Below are 10,941 nucleotides of genomic sequence, written 5' to 3'. Positions count from 1 at the left end.
AAGACCAGTGAAATTGGTCTGCACGATGTTCCCTATAAAAGAGCGGTGCATTTGAAATAAATCAGTTCATTTCTTGCCTTCTAAATTTGAGTCATTCTGTTCCCGTCTGTCACGATCTGCTTATTGCGGGGTGTCGTGATGGTTCTTTTCACCGATCCCAAAAGTGCAACTAAGGCAAACAACACGGGACTATCAGTTAATCACAACAAATGCACCTTTATTAGGGGCCAAAACAGTAAATGCGATAGTGGGGATCAGAAAGGAGATAGAAGGATAGAGAGAGAGAGAAGAGGGGTATGGGAATAGCTACCAACACAGGCGAGATCCTCAGTGGTCCGGACGATGGGGATCCGTCTGTCGTGTCGGGGGAGTCTCCAAAGTTCTGGTCGACTCGGGGGTCCAATTATAGTCCACAAAGGAGAGAGGGGGGAACAAGTGTAATAATGAAAGTCCATTGTAATCGCCCCGAGGGAACAGGTGAGTCCACAGAAACCACCAAAGCAAGACGAATACAATGAAGAATAAGTCCATTTGAATCACTGAAGGGAAACAGGTCATGTCATTAGTGGTCAGACCACCAATTTCCCCTCCTCCCTATAGCAGGGGTCTCAGTCTCAGTCCTTGGGAGGAGGGTTCTCATTCTTTCTTTGTCACAGTGGTAACGAGGCAGATGAGGGGTCTTCAATGAAGGACCACAGGAGTCACCCCAAAAGTTCATTTGGCTTAAGAACGGAGATTAGAAGCAGGCCGCGCATCAGGCTGTCCCGTGCTGGGTCCATGTCAGGTCTTTGCCAAGTCCTTGCCAACTCCTTGCCAAGTTCTTGCCAGGCCTTGTTCGGAACAGCTAGCATGACGGTTCAGTGGTTCCACCTGCACTGTGTCCTGTTCTAAGCCGGAACTGCAGTGGGGGAAGGGATTCTTTCTTGTGGCAATCGGAAGGCAGAATGGAAAATGAGGGGCTTCAGAGGGACTCTTACACCGTCCTGCTTCAACGGCGACAATACTAGAATAAGCAGATGCCAGAAATGGAAATTTCAATCATATTTGCCACCAATGCACATGAGTGAACATATTGAGAGAGCTACATTTCTTATAATAATTTTTCTGTAGTTGCTAACTGGCTTATGCCACAGCATAAATTAATGATTCATTAATATGAATTAGTGTTAGAAAAAGAAATTAAAAGGAAAACCAGTAAACTTAAAGGTTGCTTCTGCAGAGACAGTCAACCTTGCAGACTTTCTCTGGGCCATAACATGTACCATTAAAAAACACTAGTAGTTGTCTAAAGGATAAAAAAAGAAATATAAGTTTGATATTACTGGAAAAGGGGAGAGTGGTGCTCTCTATATCTAGCTATATATCTTTTTCATTCAATAAACCATTTCAGAAGGCTCTGCCACAGCTTGCTTTAAGTAGGATTACATACATCCATATCTGCTGAGAGCCTGGTTCCACTGGCTCTGAGCCTGCATTTTTATAGACTTTTGCATGTGGTTACTTTCAAAGAACTCATACTCAGAAGCAGCACTTTTCCAGCTCTCACCACTACCATTATTATTGTGCCACCAATTTCCAAGGCTCTGAGATGTCTTGAGATGTATTAGATGAGAAGGAACTGCAACATTGTAAAGTCTAACAGATCTGACCAGAGCAGATTAAGTAAAACCCCTTAGAAACGAGAAAGATCTACTATGTAATTAAAGGAGCATGATGATCTTATCAGAAGCACAAAAGCAATGCCAGCATCTCTCTTGCAATTGTTTTTTCTCTCTAGGCCCAAAACATTTTATGCTGAATGACAGAATTACCATCTTTATTTTACAGACTGAGGCACAAAGAAATTACTTGTTCAACGTCAGCCAGCAGATGAATAGTATGGCCAAGACTTTGAGGGTCATAATCCTTGGTTCAGAGTCATCCAAAAGTGCATTCAGTGAAGAGCAGCTATGAACAGAAGTGTAAAGAAAGGAGACAGTCATACCCATCAATATATATTCATATGTATTTCCTACTCCTACATGCATTCCATCCATAGTTTTTACAAAATCTACTTCCCACTGACACCTTAAATATATTTGTTCATACCTTCTGGCAGTGGAGACAGACAATATCAAAGACATACCATTCAGGATTGTCACAAGAAAAAATCCGTCCGAAACTAATTCTGAAACTGAGATGACTTTATTTAGTTTACGGAAAAATACTGTCATGACTCAAGACTACTAAAAGTAGTATTTTGTATCACGTGTTTTACTTTTTGGTACTCACTACATTTTGGAGACTACAATAGGGAAGAGGATTCTAAGTGCAAAGAAAAAAAAAAAGTTGTAGGACAATTCTTTTTCCAGTTAATGGCATACCTATGACATTTTCTCCTGTTTTTTTCTACTAGAACAAGAAGAAATAACAAGAAGTCACTTTGTTGTCTCTTCCAAAACATTTCCATATAAGAAAGGAATACTGGCAATTCTTGTCCACAGAGAAAAAACAATTTTGAGTCATTGTTGGTCTAGATCCCAAGGGGTCAGATCCTAGCATTTATTATTAGAATTATCTCATCTTAGTTGGTGCTATCTACCAAAACAAATGAATGTTTGAAGATAGTATTTCTTCAAATATAACCATGGAAAAAGACCCTTTTTTCTTCTTCTAAAATTCCCTGTCTTCCTTAAAAAGAAACAATAAAATCTTCATATTGATAGGAAAACCCAATGCATTTTTATGATTATTGGTAAAGATCTCACTGGAGATTTCTCTATCACAAGTTTGATTTCAGCAACTTGTGAAATCCTAGGACAGGCAATTCCATATATTAGTAGTTAAAAAAATAATACTACTAATGATAAATACCCCACTGCAAATGGAAACCCCAAGTAACTACACAAATACATACCCTACCACCAGCATACTGTTTGCAAACTTTTTGTTGCACATTAATCACGCTGCCTGTCTGAACTGTGGATGTTTGAATGTTTGAAGATAGTATTTCTTCAAATATAACCATGGAAAAAGACCCTTTTTTCTTCTTCTAAAATTCCCTGTCTTCCTTAAAAAGAAACAATAAAATCTTCATATTGATAGGAAAACCCAATGCATTTTTATGATTATTGGTAAAGATCTCACTGGAGATTTCTCTATCACAAGTTTGATTTCAGCAACTTGTGAAATCCTAGGACAGGCAATTCCATATGTTAGTAGTTAAAAAAATAATACTACTAATGATAAATACCCCACTGCAAATGGAAACCCCAACTAACTACACAAATACATATCCTACCACCAGCATACTGTTTGCAAACTTTTTGTTGCACATTAATCACGCTGCCTGTCTGAACTGTGGACAATTAAGACAGCAGCTCCTACTGTAAAGCAGATCAAATCCTCTTAAAGTTGCATATGGCCTTTTAATCTAAGTGCACTGTATAGAGGACTTAGTTCTAGTGCTCACCCTTTATGAATCAACTCGAACTCTGTAACTGACCTCATTTGGCATCTGTCAGAAACTGAAAGCAACAGCACCCAGCTGTTCACTTTATTAAAATATACAATTGCATAAATAAAATATAAAATTATAAATGTAACTCTGATATTTTGGAAACTCAATACTACTCAGTGGTAAAACTTCAATTGTTATTTTCTCTGTGATTTTTATATCCTCTGAACAAAACTTATCCCGTTCCAATTCCTGGCCCCAAGATTTTCTGCTGTGTTTTCTCATTCCGTAATAAGATTCTGTCATGGCACAGAGGATTATTTTTTACCATTTCTCAGGGTGAAAGAGCATCAGACAAAGGAACTATTTATTAGTCAGTGTTGCTGAGATGTAAAAAAAAAGTAATTAATCACTGAGAAAAGCCTTCAGCAAGCTCTTTACCAGTGATTAGAAAAGGGATTTTAGCTTTTTATAGCATATTTTAAAGTTGTAGTTTCTCTAACCTCCCTTGCTTCTTACCAAGAACAGTTCTTGTCTTCATTTATTACCTGAAGCGCTAGTCAAAAAAGGAATTATATAAGTGTCTGCAATTCTTTTCCTACTACTGGGTAGCTCACCCTTAGAAGGAGCCTTCATAGTTTCAGCAAGTAATCAGATATTTCCCTCTGTAAATAATGACAGTAGAATACATCATCAAAATTCAAATTTTGAAGCATCAGGAGAGAAGACTTTATCACAAGAAAAGAAAGTGTTAGGGGAACATAGGGAGGACTGTAAAGATTATATTAGGGAAAAGAAAATGTAGAATCATAGAATATGCTGATGGAAGGCAATCATCAGGATCATCAAGTCCAACTTGTGGCCAGACACAGGACACCCCAAGAGTCAAACCATGTTCCTGAGAGCACTGTCCAAAAGCTCCCTGAGCTCTGTCATGCCTGGTGCTGTGACTAGTTTCCTGGGGAGCCTGTTCCAGTGCCCAACCATGCTCTGGGATGAAAAACCGTTTCCTTGATATCTATGCAAAACTTCCCCCAACTCATCATAACAGATGATCATACTGCTGAGGGAAGTCTGGGCCTTTCTCTGCAATGACTGCCCCTGACTGCTTCTGGCTGCAAAAGATCTACCTCCTCCAGTAGCCAGACAGATCCACAGAAGGAAGCCATGTATTTCTGACACTAGAAGAGGATGAACCATGTTGTATAGACAGGCTGGTGGTAAAAAAAGAAAAATAATGGAATAGAGATGTGAATTCATGAAGAGGAAGCTGCTAATAAAAGGACAGGAGGTGGATCACTGCTGCCAGAGGTCAGACACTAAGAGGGCAAGACAAATTATATTGCAGGAAGCCAGTTACAAGGAACTGAAGTTTTAAAAGAGAAGGAGGAGAATTACCTTGAATGACAATTAAGAAGAAGAATAAGAATAATACACCAAGCTTACAAAGTGGACTTTGGAAGGTAGATGGGATTAGGAGGCCAGTAGCAGGACAGAGGAAAGACTGAGGAAGAAAAGCCCTTGGCAAGAAATATCAGAACAACAAATTCTGTCCTTAAAAAATATATATAGAATTCATTATTCCCTCTTCAGTGTACAAAAAAAATTATAAATTCCTACTTCTATCCACAGATCTCTCTGAAACCACTGGCAAAGTGTGCTATTTACTGTTGGTCCATATAGAGTATTTCTACTAGCTAGTGATAAACACGTTATACTGAACTGAAGTAGTAAAAAAAATTTTATTCAGTTTAAGGTACCAAGTCTTCTGAAGAACCATGAAAAAAGAACTCATCGGCAACATGTAATGGAGAAAGTATAGTGTTGGATTGCTTTTTTGCATTGTAGAAAATTGTATATAACAAAAATTATATACAAACAAGTATACATCTAACAGTACATTGAAAGAACATAACCACAGTTGTAGAGAGAAATACTTCTGAAGACTCTAAAATCTCTGTTGGCATTACATCAATACATATCATATTTTTGCACAACATTCCTGCCATTGTATTAGTTAGAATGGGCTCTCTGACTCTTTGGAGACTGCTGGAATTAATTTCACATTTAAAAGGTAGTATCCTATTTTTTTTATATATGTAAATGTCAACACTTTTTTTTGCTAATAAGGTACTGCTATAGGAAAGTACAACATGATAAAACATTTGCTTTACATATTGCAAGTTACATATACCTACAGCAGAAGCATCTTTGCAAGTAATTTCTGACATTATATACAAGTCTTTATGCTTTTTTTTTCAGTGTCCCATGGGCAAGTAACAAACAAAATTTGGAATTAAATATGTGGGATAAACATAGATTATTTATAGGGTTTGAATAAAATAAAACATCATTTACTTGTAACGAAATTAGGAATATTTTAGTTGTGAAATATCCCCAAAATAATGAAGATAAATTGACATATTTAGTTTAATTCTGTTTACCTGTCCTGCTTTGGTGTAATTTTTTAATGATTATATAGCTAACAAAATGCAAAATATTCAGTTACACTTGCATTATCCAATGAATTTGCAAAGGAATAGAGACACTGTGAAGACAGATACCTACAAAGTTGTTTCCTTAGCAACAGGAAGAAGGAATGTGCTGACAATTTCCATACCTTCATCAAATTACTGGTGGCTCACCAACATGGCTCATATAGGAGAAATCTATTGCACTTCAAAAATAGAATAATTTAAATAGTAGTTTATGTTTCTTTCCAGGCGTATTTACTTTTTCAAATATTTAAGAAAACTTTCTTTGAGAAAGGTTGAAGGTCTGGTTAAAGATGCTTCAAGGGGCAAAATATTTCAGAAAAATACTGGGTTATTTGCAGAAAGTTGGACCTTGTCTTAACTTCCAACTTGGTGCTCAAAAGTTATGGAATCACCATACATTTCTCACTGAAGTTCTTCATGGCAGAACACAGACAGATCTGAAGGCACTCCACTTTGGCCACAATGGAGAACAAATGCATTTATTGCGCAGAGCACAAAGATTAAAAAAGAAAGTATTGTTCCAATATCAAATTTATTTGCTTGTCCTCTGTGACTCTTAAAGACAATCCCATAATTTTTAAATCAGAGCTGGCTTGCAAGACACCAGATAAGAGTAAGGAAGCATTCTCACAAAGAAAATAATTTTGGATTTCTAAGGATCTTTTTTGAGTCATTACAGTGAATTTTCCCCACTCTTTATATGTGTAAATCCAAAGGGGGAGACATTTCCTTCTGTGTTGATCTATGGCCATATATTAATTTACCAGTGTTACCGTCACTGTTCCATGGGATGCCTCTCAACATCTCTAGGATCTAGAGAAGTCTTAATCTAAAGTATCTACAGAATCTACAGAAAATGGGTAGAGAAGCAAGGTACTGATCAGAAACAGCCACCTATTGTCAAACAGTTTTAGCAATTTGTGCTAGGAATACATAAAACTGACCTGTTGCATCTGCCATGCATTCACATATATTACTGATTCTAAATGTGAAAAGCAAATTCCTTACAGCAGTATCATCTGAAAAAACTGATAATCACTCAAGGATATTTCCCTGAAACACCAACTATCTGAAACCAAATTAATATGAGCTGGAATTTTGTAAAAACAAATACAGTTTTCCTATTAATTCATTAATTTATTCTCTTCTACTTGCTGCTATAAAAAGAGTTCATTTTAAATTATCACAGCTATAAAAGGGAGGAAAGAGTGATGAAGATAGACTGTTCCAAAACGTGATGCCATAGTTGTAAAAGTCACAGAATAAGCTTCCCTCTCCCTCCATGGGCTAGACATTCCAATCTGAATTTGCTCCACCTAGGCTCTGGCATTTAAATCAGGAATATTCCTTAGTTTCCTCTGCAATTAGTGGTAAGATGTGATATTCTGGTAATTCACATTTTAGATGGGCTGAATCATCTTCCAGAGAGGTGTTTCCCTCCAAACCATGAGCAATCTTAGAAACTGCCTCATATAGACATATGGGTTCAATAGTTGCCTCCACCATTTCATGCCTTTCTAAACCTCCACAGAGCTAGAAATTATGTACCTCACACCATTTATGAAACTGGCAACTGTTGAATTGTTTGTGTTTGTGTCCTTTTTATGAGGGGCAGAAGAGAAAGTAATACAAGAGACAAGAGAACTGAGAATCCAACTTCTGTGTTAGAATCCTAATTTAGGTCTAATTCTGTTACCTTCAAATTGGAAGCCAGAGGCATTAAAGGCAGTTATCCCATTAACATACTATGTGCTCTGATTTTGACAGCAACACAATGATGGCATTGCATTTGCAGAGCTGGTCTTAGGATAAGAAATGGTGCCTCCATTGCATAGTGATGTCCCCAGAGAGATTTAAAAAACAACTGAGTAGTTTTCAAAGATAATGTTAAAGAATAAAATGTGATGATTATTCATACAATTTAGACAGTGTAAAGCTGCAGCCAATAGCAGTCAATATTCACTGGAGCTCAATCTCTATCCCTAAAATCCCTGAGCTACACCTTAATTTTAAAGTTGAATAACAGTGAGGAGCACCAGTATCAGTGTAGAAAATATGTGATGGAATAAGACCAGCAAATTGAGATGTTTGCTCAGCCCCTTCTGCTCTCCAGGGAATCTGCACTGGTTGAAAGTCTTTTAAAGCGTGTAGGAGCACTGTGAAGTATCTGACTCTAAAATTTCACCCACAAAAATAAGGCGTATCTCCATCTCATCTGAATAAATCCATGTATGGCAATTTGATAAATAAGATAAGAAAGATCCACTGAGACCCAACATCATGTTCAACAATTACTAATTGACAGAGTTGAAAAAAGCAATATGAATGTCTTGTAAGGGATCGTACATGCAAAACACATAAGACTAAGCATTCTATCTGCCAATCCCATAGTACAGATCTGTGGTGAAATATTCAGTTGTAATGAATTCTACTAAATTATACTTTTTGATTGATTTGGTAAAAATTTAGTAATACTCTTATATGGTAAATTTTTTTGAAACTGTACTGCATATTTCCTATGATACTGAGTTGTTCCAGCATGATACATAACACTAATCAACTAAACACAAATAGGTAGAGCAGTCCGCAGCTTTGCCACACTTTTGAAATGAGCTAGTTGATTATCTCTGGGCAGTTCTGTGAGTAGAAATATGCCATGAATTACTTTTTTTCACATCTTAACAACATTATAATGACTAATAAATAATTCCTTTGTCTGATGAATACATTTTTAGCATTTTTGCTGAAGAAAATTCTCGCCAGTATGAATTAGAGAATCACAATCCTGTCTCTAAAAAGTAAGTCGATTTCTCAGTGCTTTCATTAATTTTTAAATTGTGAGAAAGAAAGGTCTAAAAGCAACATATATCAGGAAAAGTAAAGATGAAGTAATATTTTTCTACTTCATCAGCTCTTAAGATTCAATAATCTTGGTATTTTAAGCTATGTATTTCCTAAATAACCAACAGGACTTCAATCAAGAAACAACATTCTTGTGTCAGCATCTACCCAGCAGACCTTTAAAGAGTTGGTATCTTTCACTTTCAATGTTGCTCCTCTAATGCTTTAGGAAAAAAAGCAAAACATAAGAAAAGCTAGCGGAGACACATATCTAAAAATTATTCTTAATTTTTTGGGGGAATTTTAAGAAATGCTTAACTAAACCTCATTGATGCAGAGTATCTAACTCTTTACTAACCATCCATTCTTCTGTACATTCAACAGTCTCCAGAATGAAATTGTCCCACTTTTGTTCACTCATCTAAATGAGATCTCTTAATTAGAAATAGAGCCTGCTTTCATTCCCTTGACAGCTAGCAGTAAGAGACATGCCCTTTGGCTGATACTGGATTTCATTATTTAAAAACTCCTCAAATTTAAAAATGTTTATCACAACCCTGTCTAATATAATTTTCTTAATTGCAAAGTAGCAATGATAATTTAAGTTAGTTCAAAGCAACTTCAAAGCGTATTATCTGGATTTTATGGACAAAATCCTTCTGTCTTCCAGAGCAGCAAGTAATGTTCAATGAATGCAGCTTATACTCAACTCAGTAATGAAATGGAAAATCAGAAAAATTGGAGAACAATTGCAGCAAGTTTTCAAATGAAGCGCCAGAGAAGGAATTATAATTCAAAGCAATATTTTTCATTGATTAAGGAAATTAAGAACCTAAGAATACACCTTAACTCTTTCTTCATTTCCCCTCCTTTTTATCTTATTCTTACAAAACCTCACAAACACATCAACTGAATTCTCTGAGATGCTTTAGCATCCTAGTAGTCAATCAGTGATGTCAAAGCCATTCAGTTGAAAATAGCAATAATCTAATGAAAATACGTTTTCCTCAGGACATTATAAAAGTCCCATCCTAAAACTGATGGACACCCCGAGAATCTGAAGGAGCTCAACAGTAAGAAGCAGTGAGTACCTCATGAGACACTCACAGGAATGATGCTAAAAAGTATCACTACGATTCCACAATCAGCTTTGATCTATACAAATAAGTAAAAATTTTAAAATCCCATTGCTTCATCTTAGGAATGTCCTATATCTCATTGTATTTGACAATATTAATACTGAAAAAAACCAGAATGGTGGAAAAGCATCAGAAAACATAGCTGGGTTGTGTTGCTGTATTACTTAACTATTCCCTGCTGAAGTGGCTATGAAGGCTTGATTACATTGAACCTCAGCAGATGAATTCCACAAGCCACCTATAATCTTGGCAAAACATAATAGGATACATATCAGAGGAAGTGGATGGATGGATGGATGGATGGATGGATGGATGGATGGATGGATGGATGGATGGAGTGATAACCCCTGTGTGTGTGTATACCTTGCCCATATTCCCAACAGCAGATGTTTCACTCAGAGTGTCAAACTCATCTTTTCCCTAGGTTGAACATCCTATATTTTTAGACCATGATGATGATTTCTTCCCCATCAACTAAATTGAATACATACTGAATATACAAAATCCTGTGTGGAGCTATACAAATGAAATTTCATGTGCATATTGCTTTAATTCATAAGCTCCTGACATTACTATTTAAGTTCAGTGTACATGTAAATTAAAGGTACAAAAAGGGTTTCTGAAGCAGATCAGAGTAGACATCAAAAGAATCAGAGAAAATCAACTTATTTTCCCAGACCACCTCATACTACAGTCACTGCCTGAGAAACAAGTAGGAAGATGTACATAATTATAAGTAGTTAGTGGGGTTTAGTGCAGGAGATGAAGACAGGAGATTTATACAATATAATGAGTGCTGAAGATAAAAAATAAAATGCTGTGAAAAATCAATGGTGGTCTAAAGATGGACTTTTTGTTTATGAACCTTACAAAAGCAGGAGTAACACAGACCAGAGGAGATGTTGTTCTCAATCCTTCTTTAAGTATTTTCAGATTTTACTGACTTACAAAGAACATAAATTATTAAATGTTAATTTAATAATTTAAATTAATTATTTTAATCCTTATTAAGTGTAACCTTACTGCA

The 10,941-nt window shown here is 36.3% G+C and overlaps 1 long non-coding RNA gene across 2 annotated transcripts; it reads left to right on the top strand.

The window, feature by feature from the left end:
* The first annotated feature begins 7,232 nt into the window (after nucleotides 1–7,232).
* On the top strand, nucleotides 7,233–9,928 carry LOC128816536 (uncharacterized). Of its 2 annotated transcripts, none has more exons than XR_008439933.1 (3): nucleotides 7,233–7,304; nucleotides 8,670–8,732; nucleotides 9,787–9,928. It is a non-coding gene; the product is annotated as an uncharacterized LOC128816536 (long non-coding RNA). The 2 variants fall into 2 exon arrangements; XR_008439932.1 differs by lacking the exon at nucleotides 9,787–9,928 and adding an exon at nucleotides 9,446–9,635.
* The last annotated feature ends 1,013 nt before the right edge of the window (nucleotides 9,929–10,941 follow it).

This window comes from Vidua macroura, chromosome 1 (genome assembly GCF_024509145.1).
Source record: "Vidua macroura isolate BioBank_ID:100142 chromosome 1, ASM2450914v1, whole genome shotgun sequence".
NCBI classification, from domain to species: Eukaryota; Metazoa; Chordata; class Aves; order Passeriformes; family Viduidae; genus Vidua; species Vidua macroura.
The sequence above is the reverse complement of the archived record's forward strand: the minus strand, read 5'-3'. Positions and strand labels throughout refer to the sequence as shown.